Below are 14,951 nucleotides of genomic sequence, written 5' to 3' on the forward strand. Positions count from 1 at the left end.
AAAAATATCCAGCACAAAATATCAGTAGTGCAGAAGTTGAAAAGTTCTGTTCTAGAGTGATCCCCCCGCCTTTTTTATACTTTGTTTTATATCACTCATTTCTGTTATCTATTTCTTTTTATAAATGATTAGACTGATTAGTAGGGGCTTTGCTTTAGGTCTGGCACATGGAACATAGAGACCAGGTAGGGCCTCTGCAAGTGCCAGAACTAGATAGAATGTTGTGCTATTCCTGGTCACCAGTCCACACAGCACAGGACCTCAGCTCTCACACAGGGACTGTCTGAACCCCTCTGAAGAGTTCTACTGCTTGTAACTGCTGTAACTAGTTACACACACAGGGACAGAAAGTGCAAACCTCATTCTTCAGCCTTGTGACCAGTGACCTCAATTTCTGTTCTTCTGCTTTGTATGCTGTTCTCTGTACCCGGGGCACTGAACCCAGAACCCAGGCGTGCTCCTCCATAAAAGCTCCCCCAGCTTCATCAGAAGCTCTTCCTGCTCTCAGGAGCAGACTCCTCATCACGCTCAGAAACACGTTCTTTTTTATCTGTCTTTGCTGCCGATTCAAATGGGACTTGGGAAGGGAGGAGACTCATGTTTAGCTAGTCCACAAACTACAACCCACCAACGCTTCCCATTTGTTTTCAAATCAAATATGTTTGTTTATGAGGTTCTCTTACAAAAGGATATTCCTCCAAAACAATTTTAGATATATAGGTGGCAGCCATATATGCCATTGTGGAAACTCCTAAACAATTTAGGATGATGTTGAGAAACAATGGATTTGTAACATTTGGAAAATGATGTCACTTTTCTAAACCTAGGCTTCATGTTTTCATTGAGAAGATGACCCAAATAACCTAGTTCTATTTCTAGTATAAAATGAAGACCAGTATTTAGAATAAGACTATAATTTTCCCACTAATATTTAACCATACCATCTTTTTTTAATGTTTATTTGTTTTTGATAGAACACAAGGGGGGATGGAGGAAAAGAGAAGGAGTCACAGAATCCGAAGCAGGCTCCAGGCTCTGAGCTGTCAGCAAAGAGCCCAATGCAGGGCTCAAACCCACAGTCCATGAGATCATGACCTGAGCTAAAGTCAGTCATTTGACTGAGCCACCCTGGTGCCCTAAATTATACCATCTTTTAATGAAAACAATTTAAGCTTTCCCTATGATACAAAATGGGGTAGTATAAAATGCTTCACTCTGATAAACTAGTATTTATGAGTCACCTTTGTGTAAATACAGAGCTTTAGACTTACCTCATACACTCTTTCCAGGTTTTAATGTTTCTCATCAGAAATATGAACATGTTAGTCTAAAAATAATTATCAATAGAGGGAGAGAGAAAGATATCTGCTGATAACAGATTTATTAATGATGAGAATATATAAAATCTACCACAAGAAGATCTGAGGGTATTTAATAACTTTATGTCAAAAGTATCTGAATGGAGATTGCTGTTGCTTGTTGTTTTTCTTTTCATGGAAAAAATAGATTTGGGGGGTTTATCCACTTGTAAGCTGTAAATATTTTAAGGGTAGATGGTCTGTTTAGCTGCTTAAGGAGGAAACCTGAAGGAAACAATAATACATTGACCTATTCAAGAAAAGGCAATTCAGAATCCTGGAAGCCTCGAAAGTCTGAACGGACAGTTGTCAGTGTTGTGCAATGCATCACTGCTCTCCCAGAAACGCATTGCTGCCTTGACTTTCTTTGCAGTCAACAAAAGAAAAAGAATTGGCAGTGTTAAACTTCCTCACTGTCCTAATGCAGAAAATGAAAAAAAGAAGGTTTATCTTTCCTTCTGTGAAATTTTAACAGCTTCCTGTACTGACACTGTGAAATTCATTGCTAACATTGTCTAGTTTAGGATATCCACATATGAGGTCCTTCTAGAACAGTATCTGAAAGGCACTGATTGTGAGTCCCCAAATAATAGAATTTATAAGGTGAGTAAGGCTGTTGAGGTAAATAGTGTACATGTACACATACACAATATATATGCACACACGTAACATATATCATGGATATTAATATTTTATATACATTTTTAAATTCTGCATTATGTAAACACAAATAACTAAAATAATTTCAGCAAAAGTATTTCCTAACCTACTTAGGAAACGTATTCTAACATTTAATAACTCTTACAAGCAGAACATACTTCCTTCATCTGATCTAAATCCCATACATTGTAATTTAAATCTATTTCTATTCCCAGGAGGGTTGCAGAACAGCTGGTCAGCATCCTCCATCCAAATAATCTCTCATGTATTTGACTCTCATCTTTAAAGACCCTCACAGCCATCCTTCCTCAGGCAAAATGACCCTAAAGCCCTAACTCCTTCCTAGAGATCATATTTCCTCAGACTTGAATCATTCTGAAGTTCCACCTTGGGAGTGCTCCAAGTTCTGTGCGTCTCTGTTTCCTCTCAAGCATCTCTATCTCTTCCCTCCTCACTAGCACGTATGATAGTGATCTTCCCTACGAGTGGTCTTATGGGGCCAACACAAGACTGAGTAGCTTTAACCTAAGACTTCAACAAACATCATTATAGGAGTATTCAGGCTGCTGCTAAATCTGCATCGTAGATTTTGGGAATAAAATCCAAACAGCGATAACTGAAAATCTAAAATGATCTTGTTGCATTGCATCAGGTGCCTTTTCCCTAATGTACAGTTATTATAAATCTCATCTCACAAATTGTTGAGCTATATCATGGGGGAAATGTCCACTATTTCATTTATCTGTGTGCTGATTTTCAGCCTTTGCTACAACAGGAAAGAGGACAAGACCAACAAACAGGAATCCCAATATTACAGAGAAAATATCAAAGAAATCTGTTCAATGATTAAGTTTTCTTTCCTTTGCTAAACTGATCTAACCACAAGAAAACCTATAGATATATCTCCTGAGTAATTAACATGATAGGAAAAGGAGGAAACCATGTCAAGAAAAGCATTGGAGACAATGCTAAAGCCAGGAGGCGGGTTTGCAATTCACTAGACCAAGATAATATCTCCACGGAATCTTTGATGGAAAGAAAATCAACTACAGCCTGAGTTTACTGCTTATTGTTAACAGTCCTCTTCCATAAAGAAACCACTAACAGCGTGGTGATAGGTTTCTCAATGTGTTATTTCTCCAACTTAGGGACCTGGGTCCAGAGCATACATTCATATCACTGATATGCCTGTTTCAAAATAACCATATTCTACTAATGCTGCTCCCATTCCGAATATATGTCTTTAAAAACTTACTTCAGAGTCAGGTGTGGAATGCACACAAACATATGCATTCAAAAGAGCTTAATTCATTTGTGGTTGGAACTGATTTTCCAACTCATTTTACCAAGCTTGATTGCCTCTTGTCGTCAAAAGTAGCTCTAAATTACTTTTGCTGCTTTCTAAAAATCAAATCCACTCTTTATGCTATTCTCATAATTAATTCATTTTCTCAAAAACTGAACACATATTTATTTTGTTATCAAAAATGTAAAATAATTATATGTACCGTTTTGTATATATTAGAGAAACTGATAAGTTTACAAAGTTAAGCAAAGCAATAAAGCTGTAAACATGTACTAAAACATTAATAATGATGATCTCTGATGATAGAATTATGAGCGATTATTTTCTTCCTTCTACATTTCTATTTCCATACTGTTAATAATGAGAATATATTTCTTCTACTAGAAAACAAAACTTTAAAACATTCTTCCACACTATTATTTTTAGTAGTCACCAAGTGATGCTAAATTGAGGTTAGCACAGCTGTTCAATTAATTCTGGACATGGAGAACTGATAGAGGGATAAATTTTTAATATTCTTTCTTACTGAGAAATATACTTTAATAGCTGCCCTCTTGGTCATGCATTTAGTCCTTCACTTACTACTATTCATGGCCTAAATAAGAGTTATATTTATTAGCCAAAACAACCATTTTTTATGTTTCTTGTATTTCCAATAAATGGTAGCATTTCTCTGAACACATGTACACTTCCATTGGTAAATGTACCATCTTCAACTCAACATGATTACATGGTGGGTATGACTTTATACCTAATTTTAATCAATTTTCACACTTCAAAAAGTTCAAGAACATTGAGTATTACTATCTAAAATAAGTTTCCTATATTTACTCCAATACATTTAAATTGTGAAAAACAACTGCATAAGATTCATTTTCCTCATGATCTGGCATAGGTCCAAGACATAATGAGTACACCAGATATATCTGCTGAATGGCATGACTACAGATGTTGATGGCAAAAACTGTCTCTTGCTTGTTCTAAGCACCTCTATCCTTACCTACTTGAAAATATATATGTGTGAGACAAGTACTTTTGTGGAGAGTAGAATCTCTCATGGGCATTTTATTTGCACTGACAATTCTTAAGAGGAATTTATCAGTCACATCTGTTTATTAAAAAAAAATAATCCTACTTGAGCTTGAAATTGGGCAGGGGGCATCTTTTGTCTCAACAGTGATTCTAAAGGTTTTCCACACAACAAGATCCTTTATATTTAAAATTTTTATGAACAATGGGACATTATCTCCTTATACTTTTGGATTCTTTCAACTATTATGTTCCCTGGTCAATATTCATTACTCCAGTGTTAACTCCCACAACCATCCCCTCTGAGACAGAACTACTGTAAGAGCCAATTATCTTAAAAACACTTCCTTAAAATACATAATTTTATAGCAGGAGATATCAATTCAGATTTGATGATTATTTAGGCTTTATCAAAATCAAACTGTGCTGCATGAGCCTGCATCTATGTGTAGCATTAAATTCAGGAGCTGACTACGCATTCTAGAGAGAAACACATAATTTCTTTTTATTTGTTCCTTATTTACTCAAGATTAGATCACTGAAAAACTCCATATCCTCTAAGCATTGGGTTATAAAACTGATAAACTGATATGCATCTTCACAGAGCCAGAGGTATTCTAAAATTACTTCATAAAATTCCCTTTACTCCACTTTGCTATAGTTCCTCTTTTAGCCATTTATGCTACAATTTTAGTTCCCATTTCTCCTCTTGGGTCTCTTCAGAGTCCTCATTAACTTTTCTAGGAATTCCCCCCAAAAAATGTCGACTGCATTCCTCCAAATGTGTATACCAGTGAATAAATTTAATGTCCAACTTACGTATTCCATTAGAAATGTAAATGACATAAACATTAATCTACACACTGGAAAATTAAGAAAGAAACGTGACTACCTCCAGACGATGGGTGTTTCAGATGAGCTTATGATCCTTTGTACTTTGCTATGTATTTCATACATTAACTAGCCGATAAAGACAGAAAGGGAAGGCAGAGAGAAGGGAGGGGGTCACAATGACTGCACCTCTCCCCAGGTTTCTTACAGATGCTTCAGAGGAGGGGTTGCTGCTAACAACAGGCTAGCTCTACTGTCACATGGACCTCAGTCTTCTGGGGCCCACTATGGCTATCAGAGATTACAGCTGGCTGTTGACTCTTCAATTACAACACTTCAGTAACTATAATTTCCACATTTATTCCTAAAAAGGCTTTTCATGATTTCTCGGAGTTCAGGTTTTCATTATGTATTACTCCCTCAAGAGCCCAAAGTATGACAAACTATGAAGCTTATTTTACACAGGGCCTTAAAATACATAAATACTAGTGCCAAATATGATGCCCTAGATATTTACAGTAAAGCATTTCCCATATTTCAAAGAAACTGAAACCAAGGTAATATACCATTACTTTTTGAGTAAAAAATTATCTGATCCCCCATAGGAAATGGATAGGAGACTACTTATTTTCATTATCTAAATAATAACTATTAACACATTCGCTGATCAATTGCAATGTACAAAACAGCTCTCCTGTTCTTAAGGGGCTATAAGCTATTAAGGGAGACACAGTATACACACAAATTAAACCTCTGGGAGAATATTTTAAGTGACAACCAAAGAAATTACAGAATCACAAAACCATCAAAATTCTATCTGAGTTACATCCTGTCAAAAATAAATTTTAAAGCAAGTAAATAATGATAAATACTTCCCCATGATGACTAGGATTCTGTTATTTCATAGAATTTATGTCACAGAAAATGGGAATTTCAAAACAACAGAGATGTTAAGTAACTCCCACTAAAGAACAGCAGGATCTAATCTAACATTTCACTTCAGATTAGCCCACTTCATTACCTACTGAAAAGAAAACCTGGAAAGTATTATTTGAGTTCTAAATGAATAAAATTACTTAATTAGGCTACTCTGCTTGTAGTTCAATAAAAAGATTTTTGACAGAGCTCAACTTCTCCAAAAGAAATTTATTTTCTGGCTTTGTCATTCATTACACACCAAATAGATAGCTCTTTCTTTTTATAAAGTATTTTCTTATATTTTTATTTTTATTTTTGAGAGAGAGACCTAGAGCGTGAGTGGGGGGAGCGCAGAGAGCGAGAGAAACAGAATCTGAAGCAGGCTCCAGGCTCTGAGCTGTCAGCACAAACCCCAATACAGGGCTCAAATCCACGAACAATGATATCATGACCTGTGTCTAAGTCTGACGCTTAACCAACTGAGCCAACCAGGTGCCCCATAGATAGTTATTTTTCAATACTGAGAACCTGAAATAAAAACAATGTTGAATGAATGAAAGAAATGAATGTTGAAAATATAAATCAAGGAATGTCATGTTGATACATGGCTGTGGGAGTCCACTCTTCATCCCCAATTCCCACCAACAAAATAAAATCTGTGAGTTGATAAACCGGATTATTTCAAAATAGATAAATGCATATGTTCTTGTCTATTGATTTATATCTATATCCATGCATTTTCAAAGAGAATAGTATTTATGTAATCAAGCAGAAATATACCTTTGAGCCATTCATGTCTTTTGTGTAATTAGGCAATTAGGATGCACTAGCCATAGTAAAATAACAAAGAAGCAACTCTGAGAATTATTGCGAGATCTTATGTTAAAAAAAAGAACTGTATGTAACCAAAGAGATTTTGTTCTGGATGACTGTTTAAATATTTCTTACTTATGACTTTTGTAGAATATTGTGAAGGAGGCTCAGTATCAAAGTCTGTCTTTTTTTTTTTAATGTTTATTTATTTTTGAAGGAGAGAGAGACAGAGTGTGAGTGGGGAAGGGGCAGAGAGACAGGGAGACAGAGAATCAGAAGCAGGCTCCAGGCTCTGAGCTGTCAGCACAGAGCCCAATGTGGAGCTTGAACTCATGGTTGGTGAGATCATGACCTGAGCCTAAGTCAGATGCTCAACTGACTGAGCCACCCAGGCACCCCTCAAAGTCTGTCTTTACAGCTAATTTGTAACAGTCTATTTTACCGCAAGGTGAGAAAAGGAGGAGAGATTTAGCATTCAGTGAGAAACCTCTGTATACTGCATGCTTTATATACGCAATCTCACAAAATCTTCACAAAAATCCTATCAGGTAGGTATTATCAGACCCATTTCTTCACTAGAAGACATAAAGGATCAGAGGGTATCATTTGTAAGCTAAGATCACAAAGCTGGGAAGGATACTTATCATTTTAATCCATGGATGTGTGCTTCCAAGACCCATGTTCTTCCCCCATGGACAACTCAACCTTGCTTAAAGGAAGAACAACCCTCATCCCATGATTAAAATGTTGTTTAGCATCTACTATAAGCTTCACAAGGGCAGATTCTCTGTCTCTCTCCCTCCCTCTAAAATATTGACAAGAATAGCAGTTACTTAATAAACATTTCTATAATGAATAAATTAGGCTCTTTAAATGCTTTCTCTCCCTTCTGGATCTAACCCTCGTTCAAACCCCGAATGACCTGAGAGCTAGTTGAATCACCTGAATGAAAACTCTTTTTAAGTTGCATAAAATGTGGCTAATCTACTCCCATATCACTGCATTATATCTCTACAGAAATTAGCTACTTCCCATCAGATTAATACACATCTAATTAGCCAGGCCTTTCTAGTATAAGAAAATTTAAGAAATTTTGGTATAATTTCTAGAATAAATTCTAGAATAAGAAAACTAGAACCCTGTTCTAGTAATCAGTGTTTCCTCTTCTCTGAGAACAATGAGCTTCAAATCAATGGATTAAATAACTTTTCATTAAAAAATAATAAAATAAAGCAAATACTATAAAATACAATGACAGCCACTTTAATCCCAAGAATTCATCCTCTTCCCCAGTGCTGCCATGGGAAGCTGGCTATAGCAAAAAGAATCCTAAAACATTCCCCAATTTACCCTGTGTCCTATTAGTCATGCTCTTGTGTAATACCTTCCCCATGAGTATGGGTAGGATCTATAACTTGCTTCTTACCAGGAGAATACAGGACAATTGATGTGCTGTCACTCTCATGATTATGTAAAACTGCACTGTCTCTCTCGGTTACAGACCGTCTCCCCTAGTGGCTTCAAGAAAGCAAATGGTCATACTGAAGAGGCCCACACAGGAAAAAAGTAAAGGTGGCCTTCAGCCAATAACCAGCAACAAACTGAGATCCTTATTCCAAAAGACATTAAGAAACTGAATTCTCACAATGATCACACGAGGCAGGAAGCAGATCCTTCTACAAACACATGGTGAGATCAAAGTGAAGCCCCAGCCAACACCTGCACTATATTCTTGCAAACAACCCAGGTAAGCCATGTCCAAACCCCTGACCCACTAAAACTGCAAGATGATAAATGTGTGCTGGTTTAATCCACTAACTTTGTGATAATATTGTTATATGACAATAGAGAACTAATAGATGCAACAATACATAACTACAATACTCCATAAATCTAACTGTGTGAGAAAGCGTGGTGAGTTCCCACAGGTAGACTGAGCTCTACTTCAGAGCTTCTTAGCCTTATTAGACCCAACTCTCTATTTTATTAATACAGATTTTTTTAATGCTTTATTTTTTTAAGAGAGAGAGACTGAGCGCGAGTAGGAAGAGGCAGAGAGAGAGAGGGAGACTCAAAATATGAAGCAGGCTCCAGCTTCAGAACTGCCAGCACAGAGCACGATGTGGAGCTCAAATTCACAAATAGTGAGATGATGACCCTAGCCAAAGTCAGACACTTACCAAACTGAGCCACCCAGGTACCCCAAATATAGACTTTTAATACTCCTCTCATTATCATAAGCTAAAATAAATTATACAGTCTCTGAATTAAAGTTTATATATAGTATCACCTGCTTATATAAGTAATTTAAAGATCAATATAATGCCCTAGATATAATATAGGGATACAAAGGGATATTAACTCAAAATAAAATTATGTTCATTTCAATATATAAATGTATAAAACTATATTAGAAGGCAAACTTCATCAAGAGAGAACAATTTTAAGTATTTATGCATCCAGTATAGAAGCACCTAAATATTTTTTTTTAATATTTTTATTTATTTCTAGGAGAGAGAGAGAAAGAGAGACAGCGTGAGCAGGGGAGAGTCAGAGAGAGAGGGAGACACAGACACCGAAATAGGCTCCAGGCTCTGAGCTGGCAGTCAGCACAGAGCCCGACGCGGGGCTCGAACCCACGAAACACGAGATCATGACTAAGCCACCCAGGCGCCCCTAGAAGCACCTAAATATTTAAAGCAGATATTAACAAATATGGAGGGAGAAAGAGACAGCAACACAATAATAGCTGGGGACTGCAACAATAGATAGATCATCCAGACAGAAAACCAATAAGGAAACATTGAACTTGAACTACATTTTAGATCAAATGGACCTAATAGAAATATACAGAACATTTCATCCAACGGCAGCAGAATACATGTTCTTCTCAAGTGGTAATGGAACATTCTCCAGAATAGATCATATGTAAGGTCTCAAATAAGTCTTAAAAATTTTTTAAAGAATGAAATCCTATCAAATATCTTTTCTGACCATAATGGTATGATACTAGAAATCAATTACAAGAACAAAACTGGAAAACTCACAAGTATATGGAGATTAAACAGCATGCTCCTCAACCACCAATGCACCAAAGAAATCAAAATAGAAAAAAAAAAAAAAATAGCACGAGACAAATGAAAAAGGAAATAAACATACCAAAATTTAGGGGTTGCTGCAAAAGCAATTATACGCAGTTGACAGTAATAAATGCATATATTAAGAAATATGAAAGGTCTCAAACTAACTTGATACCTCAAAGAACTTGAGGGGTGCCTGGGTGGCTCAGTTCATTAAGCATTCAATTGTGGCTCAAGTCATGATCTTGCAGTTTGTGAGTTCAAGCCCATGTCAGGGTCTGTGCTGACAGCTCAGGGCCTGGAGCCTGCTTCAGATTCTGTCTGTCTGTCTGTCTCTCTCTGCCCTTCCCTGCTCGCACTGTGTCTCCCTCAAAAATAAATAAACATTTAAAAAATAAAAAAAAGAACTAGAAAAGGAACAAATTAAGCACAAATTTAACAGAAAGAAGGAATATCAAAGATCAGAGAAATAGAGACTAAAAAGACAATAGAAAAAATCAAAAGAACTAAGAGCTGTGTTTTGAAAAGAAACAAAATAGACAAATTGTTTGCTAGACTTGCCAAGAAAAAAAGGGAAAGGACTCAAATAAATGAAAGAGGAGACATTACCATTGACACCACAAAATACAAAGGATCATAAAAGACTATTCCAAACAATTATATCCCAAGAAATTAGACAACCTAGAGGAAATAAATTCCTAGAAACATACAACCTACAAAGAGTAAGTCATGAAGAAGTATACATTTTTAATGTGTATTTATTTTGAGAGAAAGAGAAAGAGAGCACACAACTGGGGATGGGCACAGAGAGAAGAAGAGAGGAGAATCCCAAGCAGGCTCCACACCATCAGCACAGAGCCCAATACGCAGCTCAAACCCAGGAACCATGATATCATGACCTGAGCCGCAATCAAGAGTCAGACACTCAACCAATGGAGCCACCCAGACACCCCAGAAATATAAACTCTTAACAGACCAATAAGGAGACTGAATCAGTAATCAAAAACCTCCCAACAACAACAACAACAAAACATCAAAAACCAATGAAAAGGTGAAAGCTTTTCGTCTAAGATCAGGAACAAAATAAGAATAACCACTCTCACCACTTTTATCGAACAGAGTACTGGAAGTCCCAGCCAGAACAATTAGGCAAAAAAAAGAAAAAGAGGACCTAAATTGAAAGGAAAAAGTAAAATTGCCTCTTTTTACAGGTGACAGGATACTATATATAGAAAACCCTAAAGATTTCACCAAAAACTGTTGGAACTAATAAACAATTTCAGTAAAAATATAGAACATAAAATCAATATACAAAAATCAGTTGCTTTTCCATACACTATCAGAAACTGAAATTAAGAAAACAGCCAATTTATAATGGCATCAAGAAAATACTCAAAAATGCATTTTAACAAGGAGATAAAGGACCTATATACCGAAAACTGTAAGATTTTGATGAAAAAAAAATTGAAGAAGATGCAAATGGAAACGATATTCTATACCCATGAATTGAAAGGGTTAATAGGTTAAAAAGCCCATACTAACTGGTGCGACCTACAGATTCTATATACTCCCTATCAAACTCCTAATGGCATTTCCACAGACACAGAAAAAGATTTCAAATTTGTATGAAGTCACAAAAGACCCCCAATAGTGAAAATGATCTTGAGGAAAAAGAATCCAGCTTGAGACATATTTCCTGATTTCAAACTGTACTACAAAGCTATACTAATCAAGACAGTATGATATTAGCATGAAAACAGACACAGAGTCAATGGAACAGAATGAGAGTCCAAAATGAAACTTGCTCATGTAAGATCAAATAACTTACTACAAATTAAGTCAAGAGTATACACTGGGTGAAGGATAGTGTCTTTCATAAGTGATGCTGGGAAAACTATAGAGCCAAATGAAAATGAATCAAACTGGACCCCTGTCTAACATGGCACACAAAAATCAACTCAAAAGAAATTAAAACGTGAACACAAGATCTGAAACCATAAACTCCTAGAAGAAAACATAGGGAAAAAGCTCCTTGGCATTGGTCTTGACAATGAGTTTTTTTTTTTTTATCTGACAAAAGCAAAGGCAAAAATAATAATGATAATAATAATAATAAATAAACAAGTGGTACGACATCAAACTAAAAAGAAAACCATCAACAAAATGAAAAGACAACCTATGGAATGGGAGAAAATATTTTCAATCCACACATCAAATATCCAAAATATTTAAGGAAGTTATACAACTCAATAGCAAAAATATATAATTTTTTTAAGTGGGCAAAGTATCTGAATAAATATTTTTCCAAAAACATACAAATGGCCAACAAGTACATGGAAGGTTCTTAACATCACTAATCTTCAGAGATATGCAAATCAAAAAACACAAGAAGACATCACCTTACACCTGTTTGGATGTTTATTAGATGTGATATATACATATAACACACACATACACACACACACAAGAATATTAGTCAGCCTTTTAAAAAAGAAGAAAATTATGTCATTTGCAACAATATAAATGGACCTGGAGAGCATTATGCTAAGTGAAATAAGCCAGACACAGAGAGACAAATACTGTATGGCATCACTTATATGTGGAATGTAAAAACAGTTGAACTCACAGAGACAAAAAGTGGAAAAGTGATTGCCAGAGTCTAGAGGGCAGGGGAAATATGGAGAGGTTGGTAGAAAGTGCAAACTTTCAATTATAAGATGAATAAGGTCTGAGGATCTAATAGTGACAATAACAGCTGATAATACTGCATTGTGTAATTGGAATTTGCTAAGAGAGTATCACTTAAATCATTAGACACACACACACACACACACACACACAATCCCATAAAGTACCTGGATTCTTGTATCCATTTAGGATCATGGTAATGGCAACTGCTACAGCTTACATGAAGGATTTTAGTCTGCTTTATATTCTTTTTTTAATTAAAAAAATTTTTTTAATGTTTTATTTATTTCTGAGAGAGAGAGAGACAGTGTGAGCAGGGGAGGGTCAGAGAGAGAGGGAGATACAGAATCTGAAACAGACTCCAGGCTATGAGATACCTGTCAGCAAAGAGCCTGATGTGGGGCTTGAACCCATGAACCGTGAGATCATGACATGAGCCGAAGTCAGACGCTTAACCAACTGAGCCACGCAGGCACCCCTTATATTCTTAACTCACACACCATAAGCAGTATTGTTCCGGAACCTATCATTTTATTAAATGTTGAGCATCTCTTATAAAAGTTCTGAATAAATGAAGTAAAATATTGTCAATTTACCTTAATTGTCTTCCTGGAACATTGAGAGTATGTTAAAATTGTGGGACTAGTGCCTTGTGCTTATAAGTAAGATGAAATTAATTCTTTGCTGAAATCACACACACATACACACACACACACTGTATACTTTTTGAGAGGCAAGATGATTCTTTCCTGGACAAGACTTTCCAGTGCACTGCAGAGAATCTAGCATCCCTGCCTTTGCCAATCATTGTCAGAATAAAATCAAATCTTGAAACAAATATAAAACTTCTAGGATGGAACATTACCCCTGTTAAGGAATACCAAGTACTCAAAGTGTAAGCAGGCTCCTAACCAAGATTTAATTAAAAAAATATACATATGATTGACCATATCACAAAACAAGCTACAGATTTAAACCTCTAGAATGCTCCATAATAGTAAACTTTCATTACAAGTCAACTTATACACACACAAACACACACACACACACACACACACACACACACACACATTTGTAGAAAAAGGGAAAATATGATACAGATAACCAAAAGAAGCCTGGTGATCTATTTGATACAAAAAAAACAATAAACACATTTCAGATAGTCTGTAGATAACTTTTAAGTTTCTTTCCATGCCTAAGATATAGGTATATCTCTTATCTATCTATCTATATCATACAGATTATATACCTGCCAGTCTATAACAGATTATAAATATGACATAAAAATTAGTTGCTTGTTATAGTACTAAACAATTCATCAATAAAAATGTTGCTGTTATCTTTAAAGTTTAACATGGGTTTCTAAAAAGATTTAGTTTCTGGGCCACCTGGGTAGCTCACTTGGTTAAGCATCTGACTCTTGGTTTTGACTCAGGGCATGATCTCACAGTTGGTGAGTTCAAGCTCTGCATTGGACTCTTGGCTGACAGTATGGAGCCTGCTTAAGATTCTCCCTCCTTCTCTCTCTCAAGATAAATAAACTTAAAAAAATTTTAAGACTTAATTTGTTTACATCTATGACAAGGCCATCATCAACTTTTAACTCATGCCTTCTTTGTTTTTCTACAAAGCAGGTAATTTTTACTTACTTACTTATTTATTTATTTATTTCTGAGAGAGACAGACAGACAGACACACAGCAGGAGCAGGGGAGGGAGAGAGGGAGACACAGAATCTGAAGCAGGCTCCAGGCTCTGAACTAGCTGTCAGCACAGAGCCCGATGCAGGGCTCAAACCCACGAACCATGAGATCATGACCTGAGCCGAAGTCGGACGCTTAACCAACTGAGCCACCTTAACCAACTAGGCGCCCCCAAGCAGGTGATTAAAGATAACAGTGTGATCATTGACGTTACATTCGTATTTGATATTCTTTTCTCACAAACAATACAAGACCAAAGTCTTCATTTCTTCATGGAATTTGACCAGGTCTCTTGAATAGTATTAGGCTGTTCTTTCCTTTGCTCTTGCCATTCTCCAAACCATTAGAAATTACAAGAATGTCAATGTATGGAACAGAAACTTAATATATGTTGTTTCAGCCTGTGGTTAAGAAAGCATGCATACACTTTCATTTTTATTAGAGAGGGTAATGCAGTTAGACTGTTGACTTTGTATATATATTTTTAATCAAGTGTCAGAACTACACTCTTGTCAAGCCCTAGCTGCTTCTATGAGAATTGTCCAGCATCATTAACATACTGTCCT

The 14,951-nt window shown here is 36.1% G+C and overlaps 1 long non-coding RNA gene across 2 annotated transcripts in view; it reads left to right on the forward strand.

Moving 5' to 3' along the window:
- LOC120249021 overlaps nt 1-14,951 on the forward strand; it is a 65,816-nt gene that overhangs the window by 29,212 nt on the left and 21,653 nt on the right. For both annotated transcript variants that reach the window (XR_005532743.1, XR_005532742.1), the window contains exon 2: nt 8,417-8,662. This is a non-coding gene — a long non-coding RNA (uncharacterized LOC120249021). The remainder of the gene's footprint in view (nt 1-8,416; nt 8,663-14,951) is intronic.

This window comes from Hyaena hyaena, unplaced genomic scaffold (genome assembly GCF_003009895.1).
Source record: "Hyaena hyaena isolate Hyena2069 unplaced genomic scaffold, ASM300989v1 scaffold_620, whole genome shotgun sequence".
NCBI classification, from domain to species: domain Eukaryota; kingdom Metazoa; phylum Chordata; class Mammalia; order Carnivora; family Hyaenidae; genus Hyaena; species Hyaena hyaena.